The sequence below is a fragment of the Triturus cristatus genome, chromosome 5_1 (assembly GCF_964204655.1).
Source record: "Triturus cristatus chromosome 5_1, aTriCri1.1, whole genome shotgun sequence".
In the NCBI taxonomy this organism is placed as follows: domain Eukaryota; kingdom Metazoa; phylum Chordata; class Amphibia; order Caudata; family Salamandridae; genus Triturus; species Triturus cristatus.
Genome location: NC_140587.1, coordinates 813,985,941 through 814,001,061, shown reverse-complemented (window position 1 = coordinate 814,001,061; position 15,121 = coordinate 813,985,941). Strand labels below are relative to the sequence as shown.

Sequence of the window (15,121 nt, the reverse complement as noted above, 5' to 3'; positions counted from 1 at the left end):
TTCTTTTTTCTTCTTTTGTCTCTTTTTACTTTAAGATATGTTTTGATCACAGTATGATGGTGACTGTTATTATATTAAAAAAAAAAAAACTGGTGGTTGGTATTCTTGAGTTTCTTTCTCTCTTTTAAAGACTATTCACATTATGGGATGTGTAATAATTATTGGTATAAATAACTGATTTTAGCCCCCATTTCTAAAGTAGTGGGAGCAGCATATTTGTTAGGGTGACTTAGGACTGGCAATATCTACTGTATGTTCATGTTTGGCCCAATCAATGATCTAATATTGCCTTAAATTTAGTATTCACAACGGTGACTATCTTGTATGTATTTTTTAGGTCCCCTGATTGCTGTGATACTGATGTGGGTATCTGTAAAGGTCCTGATGAAGGTGGTCTAACGATCCTTCTCACACCACCGAAACGCGCGTCGACCCTGTGCTGAGCTTTGTGCTCTGAACATAAAAATCTATTTGGTCGCAGAGGTTTCTTTTGCCACACATAACCTCTACCGTTTACAGATGCTGATTGTATGAATTTTTTGTGAGAGTATGGATGTGTTTGAATGGTTGTGGTATGGTTGTATTTATTGAAGTCAATGTAGTGGCGGTTCTCTATTGAATGGATTTGTTGATACAAAATTGTATGTAACGATTGTGTTAATTTTGACTTTTGTATGAATTGTTATAATCAGTCTTATCATTTTGATTGAAGACAAAAAGATGTACATAAAGAAATTGAAATGTTATGAAATATATAAAGCAATGAAATAATAAAAATAATGAAAAATTCAATGTTTATTGTCACTGTTGTGAGTGAATGGATGAGATAATCTGAAAAGAACTAAGTTTTGATGTAAGTAACAAATAGGCTATGAGGGAGTATATTTAGTTGTTTGTAAGTTGTACTTTTCAGGCTAGGAAGAAGAGGGGAAAAGACTACAGAGGGGGTCCCCCATTTGTGCAATAGTAGTTTCGGGCCTATCCTCCCGAGCTACGAGTCTGGGATATTCGGGCTATGATTCCGATCTTTCATCCTCTACCCCGGGTTTCGGTCAGAATGACCCTGAGGCTGCTGGAACTCATGGCCTCCTGCATCCTGGTGGTGGATCATGCCAGGTGGCATATGCTGGCTCTGCAGTGCAACCTGAAGTTCCAGTGGGCGCAACTTCAGGGGCATCTTTTCGATTGCATGCAGATCTCGGAGGGCACTGCGCACCAACTGCAGTGATGGCTAATGGACCAGGATTGGGTCAGCGGTAGTTTCCTCTCTCTTCCCCAACCGGAGTCCACAGTGTTGACAGATGCATCACTTCTGGGATGGGGCGGCCACATGGGAGAGGCGGAGATCAGCGGCCTCTCGTCTCCGGAGGAGTCCGTGCTTCACATCAACCTTTTGGAGCTCCAGGTGATTCGTCTTGCACTGAAGGCATTCCTTCCTTGTGTCCGGGGAAGACTAGTGCAGGTGTTCACGGACAACACCACCACCATGTTGTACTGCAACAAACTGGGTGGGGTGGGGTCGTGGATCCTATCTCAAAAGGCCCTTATCCTCTGGTCATGGCATCAGGGCATATTCCTGGTGGTTCAACAATGGCAGGTTCATTGAACGCCAGCGCGGACGAACTCAGCCACAGGTGCAAGATGGATCACAAATGGCGTCTTCACTCTGAGGTGGCGCAAGGTCTCTTTCATCAGTGGGGAGAGCCTTGGTTAGATCTATTCGCCACCGAAGAGAACGCGCAATGTCAGCAGTTTTGCGTGTTGGAATTTCCAAGGCGGCACTCGCTTGGCGGCGCTTTTCGCCGCGAGTGGAGTTGGGGGTCTTCTATACGCCTTTCCGCCTATACCACTTCTGCCTAGAGTGCTGAAGATCAATCACGACTGGGCCCAAGTCATTCTTGTTGCTCCGGATTGTGCAAGAAGAGTCTGGTATCCCAAGCTGTTACATCTGGCCATCGATCCTCCGATCCGACTGCCTCTTCGTGAGGATCTTCTGTCGCAGCAGCAGGGAACGGTCTTCCACCTCCTTGCGTGGAGATTGAGCGGCAACAGTTGACTGCTTTTGACCTTCCTCCCGAAGTCTGTAATGTTGTCTTGTCAGCCAGGCATCCCTCCACTAAGACGGTATATGCCTGTAGATGGAACCAATTTGTGGCATGGTGCACAGAAAAGGCTGTGGATCCCCTCTCTGCCCCTCTTTCTGAAGTTCTTTTGTTCCTCCTTTCTTTGGCCCAGCAGGGCTCTGCTCTGGGCACACTTAAGGACTATCTTTCAGCCATCTCAGTCTTTTGTTCTGCTGCCTGATCAGCCTTCACTTTTCAAGTCTCCCATTGTAAATAGATTCCTTAAGGGCATTACTCACTTCTTTCCTCCTATTCTTTTCGGAATGCGTCCATGGGAATTGAACTTAGTTCTGACATACCTTATGTGCGCTCCTTTCGAGCCCCTACATACCTGTGTTCTCAGACTTTTAACTTTAAAGACTGCTTTCCTCTCGGCCATCACCTCTGCTCGCAGGGTGAGTGACCTTCAGGCTCTGTCCTCTAAGCCTTCTTTTTTTGCTGATCATTCGGGCAAGGTTGTCCTAAGAACCAGACCCTCTTTCCTTCCCAAAGTGGTTAATTCTTTCCACATTGGTCAAACCATCACTTTGACCACCTTCTTTCTGCATCCTTCAAAAGAGGAGGAGAGGCTCTGGATACAAATCGTGCGCTATCTTTCTAACTGGATCGCTCAAGACAATTCCGGGTGGATGACAACTCTTTGTTGGCTATATGGGTGCCAAAAAAGGTTGGGCTGTGCAAAAGCGGACCATCTCTCGGTGGGTCGTTCTTTGCATTACAATTTGTTACTCTTTGGCGAAGAAGGAGCCTCCAGTAGGATTGCGTACCCATTTCACCAAGGCGACGGCAGCCACTACTGCTTTTGGACGTGGAGTTCCCCTTCATGATATATGCCAGTCGGCCATGCTGGCATCTCTGCGCACGTTCACCAAACACTACTGTCTGAACTCTCAAGTCCGGAGAGATGGCTTATTTGGCCGTTCTGTTCTCCAGGACTTCCTGGTGTGAACTTGGTTTGCAGACCCTCCTCTGGGGTTGGTATTGCTGGGTTATCTATTCTAAGATAAGGAATCTATAACTAATAGTCTCTTTGAGATGAACCAGTTACTTACCTTCGGTAACGATATATCTTTAAGAGACCTGTATTAGTTATAAATTCCTAACCGACCCACCCATCTTCCCCGTTCTGCAAACTAACTTCTAGGGTTAAGGACTTCCTTTCAGTGCCCTAGTTTTGTGTACCAGTGGTCAGTGTCTTGCATGGTTCTGCGCTTCTGGCGTGGAATGTTGTGGAAAAAACTGACATCAACGTGTGAGGGCGGCGTCTAAGTAGATACTGCAATGTCATCCCGGCGACCATGATGCCGATGACTACAGCGGAGTCAACCTACGCCCCCTATCGACGCACAGGGGTACTGCTACAAAAAAAAATCTCCATATCCAGCCTGACGCCTGGGGGTAATTCTAAGGTAAGGAATCTATAACTAATATGTCTCTTACAGATATATCGTTACCGAAGGTAAGTAACCTGTTCATATGTTCGTTTTTTAGGTCTCGCCTGAGCCTGCGCGCATGTGTTGCTCTGCGAGGCTTCTTGTAAGCACTTAAAACTTCTGTGTGTGGGTCTCACTCCGTCCACACACCTTTGACACATTGGATTGGCCTTTGCATGTGGCTTTCAATAATGAAAGCACACAAATGGCCGCGACGGGTGCATGTCCCGCCTTTGCTCAGAGCTTTCACTCCCATGGACTAGGGGTCTCGGGAGCGAGCAGCGGCGCGCATTCCTCTCTGATCGTTATCTTGCCTTTCGCGGCCGTGCTTGTTATTTTTATTGCTCCCTCAAGCCCACTGCTGTGCTCTGTTCTGCTGACCCCACCCTTGAAACCTTCCTTCCTCTGGGTTTGTGATCAGATATCCCCTCTCTCACACACGCACTTCAGAAAACATGTTAAAATGCTCCATGACAAAAAAAACTCACTGTGTTGTTCCTTCTTGCCCTAATCAACCCTGCTCTTTATTAATTTGTTGCGTCACAACCTCAAAATGCTTCCAGCAGGTAATTTTTTTAAAAACCGTAAATAACATGAGAAAATAGTTCGTGGAAAGCAGTTGAACCGCTCAGCTGTACTAAGAAAACATTGCTGCGAAGGTTAAATAAAGTATTTAATAGCAACCGTGGACTGGTCGTGCCAGAGAAGGCAGAAACACGAGTCCGCAAGGGCTTGAGACACGCTTCATTACATAAAAATATCTTGATATTAAGAAACATAATGTAGTTCGCTGCTAAACCTACCACAGATGTATCCCTTTTTTTTTACAAATACTTCAGTATACACTATCTGCATTTAGTTACTCTCTTGCCGGCACCGAAATGCGAATGTGTACTGAGCAGCGCCTGCTGGAAGTGTCATTTCCATTTGATTTTGGAGTTCTGCCTTGCAGATGCGTTTAATGCACACAGAGGTTACCATGAGCAGCCATTTTACATGTACTATGCAAATGACCATTAATACGCAAATTAATTGACATTTCCTACTGGCAAGCAGCAGTACGGTTTAGCAGGACAGAGTTCCGTTGCAAAAGGGCTACACTTTTTATATTCCAATTGGCAAGCGAGGCAACTCCGTAAGTTGAGCATCCATCTGGTGTGAGAAAGTGGCTCTGTATATACTGTTCCCAAATAGGTACAGGATGTACAGAGTCCACAGTCCCCAGAGGTTTGGCAGAGGCTAAAGTTAGATATAACCTTACTCTCTAAAGTGGTAGCTTGGTCGAGCAGTAAGGCAGTATCAGAGGACAGTGTAAAGCATTTGTTGTACACACACAGTCAGCAAATGGTCTCACACACTCAATAACTGAACTCTAGGCCAACGGTTTATATATAATAAATATATGATTGTTTTATTTTAGACCAATAATAGGTATAAAATATACTTTCTCAGAATGAGATGCTTTATATAAATACTTTTGCAATATGCAATTGGCTTTTGTAGAAAGTTACAAGTGGTTGCAATAGGCAACACAATTTTAATCGACTTAATTATTGTGATGATTTTTAGACAATATTTTGCTATTTTAAAAGTTGACACTTAGGGAATCATTGACTGTTTTCTATGAAATATTTTCTATGGCAGAAAATTCAAGTTGCAGGTATAGTATGTTCTCGTTACTTTTGTAATCCAGTACTGGGTGCCTAGACTCAGTACTGGGACTTTTATCCAAAACAGGTAAGTAATTACATTTTCAGAAATTATACGATTTTAAAGAATATTTAAAGTTTGCAGAAATTGACACTTAGAAGAAATTTCACAGAAAAACAGTCAATGATTTCCTATGGGAGAAAATTGGGTTACTGGAAAGTACAGTTGTAAGTATTTTTCAGAGTCAGTGCTGGGCACCAAGATCCAGCACTGGGAGCTCACCTAATAGCAGGTGAGTGTTTTCGTTACTCGGCTGATTTTTGGTGAATATTTTAAGTTTTGAAAAGTCCACAATTTCAAGAAAAACCAGTCAATGTTACCCTATGGAGAAAATTGAGTTATCGGTTTAAAGGTAAGTACTCGACTGGCAGAGTTAAGGTTCTGGGCATAGACTCCGGGGTCTCCCAGGGTCAGGTAGGTACAGTTGGTTCACCCTCAGTGGCACGAGGGCAGCCAGGTGCAGAGAGAGTTAGGTCCAATGTTATCCTATGAGAGATAGAGGCCTTGGTTGGTGGCTACTGACTAGCAGGCAACGCGGCAGTGGGAGCTGGGCTCCTGGTCACTTACTCAGGGCAAGTGGGGAAGTAGATAGGTGTAGAGGTTGCACTGCCAGGGCCACTCGGGCGGCTAGGTGCAGGGTGCTTTTGAACCTTCGGGCGCTCAATTGATTTCAATGGGAAATCTACGGTTTGGATAAAGACTGCAAGCTTGGGGACGAAGATTCTTCAGGTGCCACCACCACTTCGAGAGGTAAGTTGGGTAGTCGGAGGATAGGTAGGTACCCCGGGATTGGGCACGGGGCCGTAGGGTGCCGGGTGCAGGGGTGCCTTTTGGTGTCGGGAAATCTTACCCTCTGTTGATCACGGTTGGGGTCACCTGGTTCTGAGGCTGCAGGCTTCTTCAGGAGTGACAAGGGAGGTCCTTGGGTGCCGGACTCGGGGTCTCAGTCGCCGTGGGGTCGTCCTTGTGGTCTTTGTTCACTCCGGCACAGGCCAGGCTTGGCGGGTGCCGAGTGTGAAGGATTCGCGGTTCCGGGCTGCTGCCAGGGATTAGAAGTAGATTTTGAGTAGAGCCTCTACTCATGGGAGTCCCATGGGTTTAGAGTCAAAAGGTAGCCGGGTCCTCCGGGGTTTGTGAGGTTGCTGGCCACAAGAGATGCCGGGTTGGAGCAGGAGCAGGTTCGAGGGTCGACAGGCCGGTAGGGCTGGGGCCAAAGCAGTTGGTGTCTTCCTCTTCTTAGCAGCTGCAGGGCAGGTCGTCTTTCTTCTAGCTCTTCTTCGGATTTCGAAATCTGGAATCTGGGGAAGGAAGGTTCAGGGTGCCCCTAGATACTAGATTTAGGGGCGTTACAGGTAGGGGAAGGGCAGGGACCAATGGGTCCCTGTCCTGGGGTGGGTACACCCCCTATCCTGCCTCTCGTGTGGGAGGTGGCAGTAGCCTAGTCCTGATTGGGCAGGGCATCCCATCTCCAAGATGGCGAGAGCCCGGAGATGTGCTACACCTCGCCTCCCCCACCTGAGGGGTGGGGTTGGCAGGCTGGCACATCCCCTGTCCTTATTTGGGGTTTCCGGCCAAGCTTGCCGCCAGAGTGGGGGGTTGCAGTGGCCTGGGGAAGCTCACAGAGGCGGCATGCCTTTTGAAGCTTCCTCCTGCCCATCCTGGGGGAGGAGATTTAGCTCCTCGCCCAGGATGTGCATTGTTGCAGACCCAGGAGAGCAGGGGCTCTCCAACCCAGGGGTCCAGCAACATGTCTGCTGTGTGGACGCCTAGGCATCCTCAGAACAGACGTGGATTGTAGGTTAGGTTTTAGGGGGCATCTCTAAGATGCCCTCTGGGATACTTGGTACATTAAATCCCACACTAGCATCAGTGTGGGTTTAATGTGCTGAGAAGTTTGATACTAAACTTCTCAGTCTTCAGTGTTGCCATTATGGTGCTGTGGAGTTCGTGTTTGACGAGCTCCCAGCACCATGTGCTCTTAAATGGGAGCACTGCACTTACAGTGCCCAGGAATGGACCTGGATACTGTAGGGGCACAGGGCTCCTGCTCCTGTGCCCACACCATTGGCATAGGGCACCCAGCTAGAGGGGTGGCTGATGTATGCCATGGCAGTGTAGGTGATGGGCATGGTACACAGGGATGTGAGCCATGTCGACTTTGTTTTGTCTTGTACCCAGACACCCAGCCTGCAAGGGCAGTGTGTGTGTATGTAAGGGTACAGGGCCTCTAAGGGTGACACAATGAGTGCTGCAGCCCTTAGAGGCCTTCCCTGGTCACAAGGCCCTGGGTACCTAGGGTACCATTTACCAGGGGCTGACATGTGGCCAGGGTTTGCCAATTTGTGTTTTGTGTTTTAGGGAAGGAACATAGGCCCTGGGCACCTGATTGGAAGGAGTTCAGGGCACACTCAGTCAAAGTACATTCAGCAATTCAGCAAAAATTGGGGGCATACCATGCAAGAAAGACGGAACTTTCTCACAACTGGCAATCAGGTCAACTCTGATTTTCATCTTTCTGAGGTCTACATCATGAGCACCATTCTGGTGGGAAATCTTGACCGTATTACCACGACTCAGTTCAGCGGTGTTTGCTCTGGGCGCTTACCGGTTTACTTTGATAGTGTGACCTCTGATACAGTCTGCTTCTGATATTGGCTAGTAAATCTGTATTTAACACAAGCAATCGCCTGGAATTCTGTTTAGAAGAGCTGGGATTTCCCAAGTTATTGCCTTTTTATTTGACAGTCTGATGTGCAGAGTGCTAATTGAGTGTATGTGCGTGCTATAGATGGCATTTTGTCTGATGTGTTGCTTGATTGTCAATGACTGTCGTAATCGGCATTCAACCACAACGTTACTCGTGCTCTGTCTATTTCACGTATGACAACATCTGTCACGTTGAAGCAGTATTCAGTAACCCAGCTCGTTCTGCGATAAATCTGGGCTTGAAGGCACTGGGCAGAGCTAATGAATACTAAACCCACTTAAAAAAAGTTTCGGGCTACATTATTTGGTGTCACCATACCTCCTCACCCGATCCGACATCTTAAAAAAAAAAAAAAAAGGCATTGGCAAAGCCAATAGGTTTTGCCTATACGCAATATATATTGGGTTTGTCAATGCCATTTTAACAGAACAGTGAGAGTGCTTCTAGCAGGCAGAAGTACTTGTAACATGTTTAGAAACCCTTTAGTTTTATAGTACACCTCAGGAAAAGATAATTCTTATTGGTACAAAGAAAATATACTATTGGCCTGTAATTACTTTAACATGAAGTCCTAGTTTAAACACACTAGGATGAATAAAAATATAAAGAAGGATACAGATTGAGAATAAAATAGCAGTGGGCAAAGTAAAGCATTGGCCACCATAGCTGTACACGTTTTTAATGCTACTCCCCAGCATCAGCTCATTTAAGGTTCGGGTCGAATGGAACAGTAGACACTGTACAAGAGTGTATGTGTTTTCCAGATGTGTCCCTCGTGTACTGCTGTTGCTCTCTCGCCCCTGTGCTTGTCTCCCCTCCCTCTGTATTGTGTTCGCCCACGTGTGCTTCTCGTAAAAGGTCCCCATTCCTCTTCAACCTCATGTTGCTTCCTACCCACCCTCCATATTGCTTCCCCCACCTATGCTTTCCGTGTTGCTTCTGCCACCTTCTCCCATGTTGCTTTCCACGTTATACTTCATTCACCACCTACAGCCTTCGTGTTGGTTCCCCCCCACGAGTCCTCTGTGTTATTACCTCCTAAAAAATGCTATTGTCTTACATTTTTTAATTCACCAATCCAACTCGGATTTGTAAATAAAAATAAACAGCAAAGCCATTGGAAGACCTATTGGCTTTGCCAATGTGTGTGTGTGTGTGCGTGTGCATGTTAATGTGTGTGTGTGTTAGAAACCTGTCTGGCTGCTCAGTACTAGACTGATTTGATGGTGGTAAATCAGATGTAGGAATGACAGCTTGGGCAGAGGTGTCCAAATCGGCTTTTGTAGAGAACCATTGATTAAGGTAAAGATCTGAAGTCATATGGGCGGAGAGTCTGTTAGTGATCAAGGAGGGTTTGTATTTAATTGCTGTCGGTTTAGTGTGGTAGGTCAAGGAACATTTTTAATGAAGTCATATTTCTCCTTACTGGTCATGGAAGCTTTAACATTTTGCCATCAAGTTCAGACAAGCATTGAAAAAGCAATAGGCCTCGCTTTTTATTAAGTTAAAGCCATTTGCTTTGCTAATGGTATTATATAGCAAAGCAAATGGCTTTAACTTAATAAAGGGCGAGGCCTATTGCATTTTCAATGCTTGTTTTAATACAAATTAAGCAGTGCCTCCAAGCCGACCTGAGGGCTAAGGTACACACGGTATAACGGCGTCCATCTCCTACGTGTGATCTGGAATCTTATCTGTTTCTTCTTGGTCACATGATTTGCTGACAGTGTTGAGTACACTTTGGTAGCACCGGCCATCACTCACTCATGACCACGGGTGGAGTGACACAGTGCGGAGAGGAAACCATTACTCGACGACCCCTCTTCCGTTCTGCAAGCCCGTCCTTGTTCCAGCTGCTCTGTACCAGTGTGCGCGCGCTCTACTGGGAATCCCGCCCCTACCGACATTGCTGACTATGGAGTAAGTTTGGCAATCTATTTAATGCTAGAAATAGATGGCAGACAGACGATTTTGCTTTTTGCTGTGACTTAAAATATTTCCACTCCTGCTTGAATGAGATTTAGAAGTGACCTCTCACCCCAGCCCGTTTTGTCAAATGAAACTGAGCGCTGTGCAGATGTCGCTCAAATGTTCATTTAGATATCGGTTGCGGGTGGCATCTTTCCGGCCCCTTTTTTGGCGTGTGCTCCAAGAACAACAAAGAAGCCGATTGGTTGTTGGCGCCTAGTGTTCTCTGCAGCCTGCCCTGTTTCACAAATGCAGTCTCAATTTCAAAAAGGTTTACCTGTACAGTCCATCATTGAGGTTAAGCATGTTTACTGGATTTGCTAAGGACAAAGTGGAGCTTGCGCAGTGCTTCATCCGGGAGGGACGTCACTCTGCGCTGCCGACTCTGGTGCAGGAAACCAGGGTTCGAGCCTCGAGGTCGCGTCCACTTCATGTGATTCTGGGCAAATCACTTAATCTCCCTGTGCCTGAATGTGTAATGTAAATACGGTGCTATGTAAAGCGCTCCAATACCTTTGGGTCGAGTTTGCGCTATATAAAATATGCAACACAAAAAAGTGGCCTTACCGGTACCAAAAAGCAGTGGAGCTTGAAAGAGCAGTCTCTTTCCTGTCCGGAGCCCTCCTACAGAGCTCCACGCAGCCTCGGCGCTGCACCTTCCCGTCCCACCTCCCTCTCTGAAACGCGCAGCTCCCGAACCTCCAGTCATGGCAGAGTTAGAGCCTCCCCTGTCGCTGATCAACGACTCGGACCCCACAGCTTCCAACGCATCTGCCCGGCTGCCGGCCTCTCCCGAGGGGCGTCGCTAGCCTACGGGAGCCTGATTATCATTGCGCTGCTGCCCATCTTCTACGGAGCCCTGCGGCGCGTGACCTGCGCCAAGAGCAAGGTATGGAGCTTAGAGGGGTATGGTGTATGTAGGAAGAGAGTGAATTGGCCATGTGTGTGCAGGAGATAAATGAAGGGATAGTCTTTTTCTCTTTTAGAGCCGTCCCAGTTGGACTGGCTCGCGAGCCGTTCCAGTTGGACTGGCTCGCGAGCCGTTCCAGTTGGACTGACTCGCGAGCCGTCCCAGTTGGACTGACTCGCATGACTGGTTTCTTATCTTTATGGGGCCATGTGTTTGGCCCCATAAAGATAAGAAAACCTTATACGCCAGCAGTCCAACTGGGACGGCTCTAAAAGAGAAAAGTGTACGTCACGAGATGCTCCTTTCCAATGGCTGGCCACCGTTTAGCATAAACGGTGACGCCAGCCAATGGAAAGGAGGGGCGGGGCTTAAAGCCAACTAGAGAAATCTAACCTAAACATTAAATCTCGCCAGCGAGACTGCGCATGTCTTCGCAGTCTTACCCCAGGCGAGACCTAAAAAGCAATTTACATTCATTTTATAATCTTAATGCCATTTAAGAGATTCCAATTTTTGTGGCATTGCACAGTGAAGTTTGAATAGAGCTTTTGAGCCCCCAGATATAGTAGAGAGCGTTTAAAGGATAGGCTTCAACTTAGTCTCTTGTACAGTTGCGTCTTCCAGAATAGTTTGGGAAATGGTCATTTAAGTGGAGTGAAACACTTATGATGGCACTGGAGGAACTCTAGTCAACAGATAGTCATTTGATATCCACAGTGAGGAAATGACTGCGGTAGGAATTACATTCCATTGGGTAGAGGTGGGCATGATTCTCATTGGAGTGAGTAGTTTTACACTGAGTGACTAGTCTGAGTTAGTGGAAAATGTCATTAAATGCTGTCTAAGGTTTATCCATGACCTGATAATGGGTTTTCCAATGTTGCGGATATTGGTAGTGACTTTTTAATAAAATTTTGGAAGGAATTGAGCATTGAGCCTCTGACCTCCTTGGATACTTGATTGGTTTGATGTGTTTTTTGTTGTTGTTTTTTGTAACATTTCTTAATTGCAGCATACATTATAAATTCAGTACATTCACATTTCCAAGAGTTGCATGAACATTGGCATACACAAACACCCGCCTGCTTCTTTTATTTTTGGTGCATTTACTGCTCAGAATAGTCTGCTCTGTGTGTGTGAAGTGACTGGGCAGAGCAGTCTCGCGCTGAAATAGTGATGTAGTCCCGGGTGTCTTCGTATATTGCCTCCTGCCCCAAAACCTCAGGGAGCGCACACGCTTTGCTGTTCTTTGTGTTTTGGGGGGGGGGGGGCATTTGAGGGTGTTTGTTTCTTGTTTTGTATCTCCGGGTCTGCTTTATCTAATCGGTAGATAAAGTGGTGGGAGTAAGCGTCCGTTGTGTGCCTGATGGTCCAGGAAAGGTTGCACTATCTGGTAGTCTTGGAACTCTCAACCAGATGTTTGGAGATGCAGTGTGTACAGTAAAGCTGGAATGAGGTTCATAATTTTCGAGAAATAGTTGTTTCCTACTGATTTGTTACGGAATCATCTCGCAAACCTGGCTACAGCTGTACAATTGTGGATTCCCATGGAGGATATCAGGCCAAGGGTCTGTGTGTCAGTCACAGTTTGATAGTGGAGGAACTGTCTCCCATCTACATTAACAGTTTAAATTGCCTTGCTCAGGAACTCCAGTGCACCTAGTTCAAACAGGTCCCCACTATTATACAGCCTCCCTCCTTCATTTGGATATATCCATCTCCCCATTCAATCCTACAAATGCAAGGAGGTGTCATATTGACATGTCTTGAGTGTATGGGTAGCTGCTATCCCACCTGTTACAGTACAGCCTCCACATCCAGACCATGTCTCACACCAGTTGAGGCTCTCATAAGGCTGGTCTGGCTTCCCTAAATAGCCATCGCAAAAGTCCTTTGTTTGTCAGTGAATCCTCTGGTAGTTCTTAATCTGTGCTCCAGTCTGTATCAGACCCACCAGCTGCATAATTGCAGTTGGACTGCTTAATAGTATGCTGTCAGATGCGGGTCCCTCAAACAGCCCTCTTCATATATACATGTTCAAATATCTATTTTTAGCCTAATCTTGTTTCTGCCTCAGATCAATGCAATCTGTATCGATCTTAGCCTTTTGATACTTATCTGTAGAATTCCATACTTAATGCTTTGAAACAAATAAAAACACCTATGCAATTCCACCATCCTGGCTACAGAAATCTGGCCTGCACTGATAGCGGTAACGAGGCCAATAGATTGAGGGCCTCTGTAGACATGTGATCAATTTAATTTTGTTCAATTTGTGCCATGCCTGTCTGTACCGGTCACTATTATCTGCATGTATGAAAAGGAATGTTTCTCAAATTTCCAGTGGTGGGAGCCTCTGCTGAGGCAACTCTGCCAGGCTTCCCTGTGGAAACACGAGGTACTTCTGTATGTTGATCTGTAACCCAGAACGCTTCCGAAAAGGGATCAGTATATTTGTAATTCACCGTAGGGCAAATGTAGGATTCGTTAGATATAGTAATAGATAGTCTGCATACAGGGATACCAGATACTTTTGACGGTGCATCTCTATTGCACAGTTTGACAGTGCCGATCTGAGGTGACATGTGAGCGGCTTAACCACCAGAGTGAATAGTATTGGGGGCAGTGGGAATCCCGATTGCGTAGCGTGCTCAGGTTCCCATTTGTCAAAATCAGTCCATTTGTCTTGACTTTGGCTAAGGGTTTTGTGTATAGGAGCTGACCCATTTGTCGAAACTTGGGTCCAAAGTGCATAGTAGTCAGCTCTGTGAATAGGTAGTCCAGGACACCATATAAAAAGCTTTTTCTATGTCCAGTGACACTAGGGTAAGGGGCTCCTGACTTTCTCACACCTCTCTCATTACAGAACATTGACTCCTGATGTATGGAAGTCTAGCGTTCGATGTTGTGTTGGGTTCAAGCTTTCTATTTTTGACCTTAACGTAATCAAAGATGGGGCTTGACACAGTCGGAGCTGCTTGTCCTCTTTCATAACTGGTAAGCGCTGTGTTAAGCCATCTTTGTCTGCTAGCCTGCCTCCCTGCCATACTATGTTCTTGAGCATGGTAAAAGGAATTGGGACTAGTCCAGCACTGGTCCTTGAGTGTTCTCAAATCTGGTGTTTGTTTAGGCGTTGTACAAGACATTTTATTTTCTTCTATTTTCTTTTTCTGAATTTTTATTATTAAGCAAAATATTAAGAGAGGCAACTTCCAGTACCTGATCAAGTTCCTCTTATGCATGTCGACGTTCTAATCTAGTGATTTGCCTTTATACATAGTTAGAAAGGACTGAGTAATAACCGTGCCGGAGCCTGCAGCATCTGACTTTGTGTGTGTGAGCAGCGTGCTAGCACATGCTTTTGACCTCTTTACTGTGGCATCAATGGATATGATCTCTCAGATGACTGCCTCATGTGGGAATAACAATCTATATATTAAATTACGCTTTTTACGTCCTCGAGGTAATTGTAGGGGGTTGGTGTTCTGCAGATTGAATATCACAATACATTAAAAAATACAATTTACTGTTTAAAAAATGATTTGTTTTACCTGTGTAATGTCCAATGCAGGCAGTTGTAGGCACACATTTAAGTTATTATTAGTAGTTTGCAGATTGCTATGCACCCTGTAAGTTGCTCCAAATAGCTACATTAGCCGATTTAATTTTTTTCCCCACACTTGGTGTTAGTCCGAAGCACTAAACTTTTATGTTTGTTAATCGTTTGACCTGAGTTTGTAGGATGCGAGAATATGGGAAAGCTGAGCTGCTCATTACTATGTGTATTTGACGGGTTCCTCAAGTCTTATTTTGTTCCTTAATAAAATGATTCCTACTCGATCTTGAGTATCTCAATAATGGTTGTTGTATATAGACATATTTTTAGCCATTTTTATGCTCCTCGGCATAACTGCAGCACAAATATTACATCTATGTGCATTGTTATATAGGTGAGGTCTATCTGTATTGCTCTCCTTTTTTTGATATATTCAATAGCATTTGCTGTTTATTCACAACAAGGAACATACAGAATGTTAACATCGTATTTTTACGATTTATTGGATAAATGTATATGTCATTTCAAAAAGCTCGTGTGTTTGCAGTGATACTTGTCACTACATGATTTTAGAGTAGATATTATATCTATATTCTGACTTTATATTGTTTGTAGCACTGTCGGTAGTTTCTAGGCAATTTTACCATATGTGAAGTCTGTTGTCTATATTTATGCACGAAACAGTCACTTTCTAAGAGAATTAGTGCATGTGCT

The 15,121-nt window shown here is 45.4% G+C and overlaps 1 protein-coding gene across 2 annotated transcripts in view; it reads left to right on the top strand.

Annotated features, from left to right (window-relative positions):
- The window catches only part of PTPN2 (protein tyrosine phosphatase non-receptor type 2), a 520,264-nt gene that overhangs the window by 54,121 nt on the left and 451,022 nt on the right, over positions 1 to 15,121 (top strand). The gene's annotated exons all lie outside the window — the stretch shown is intronic.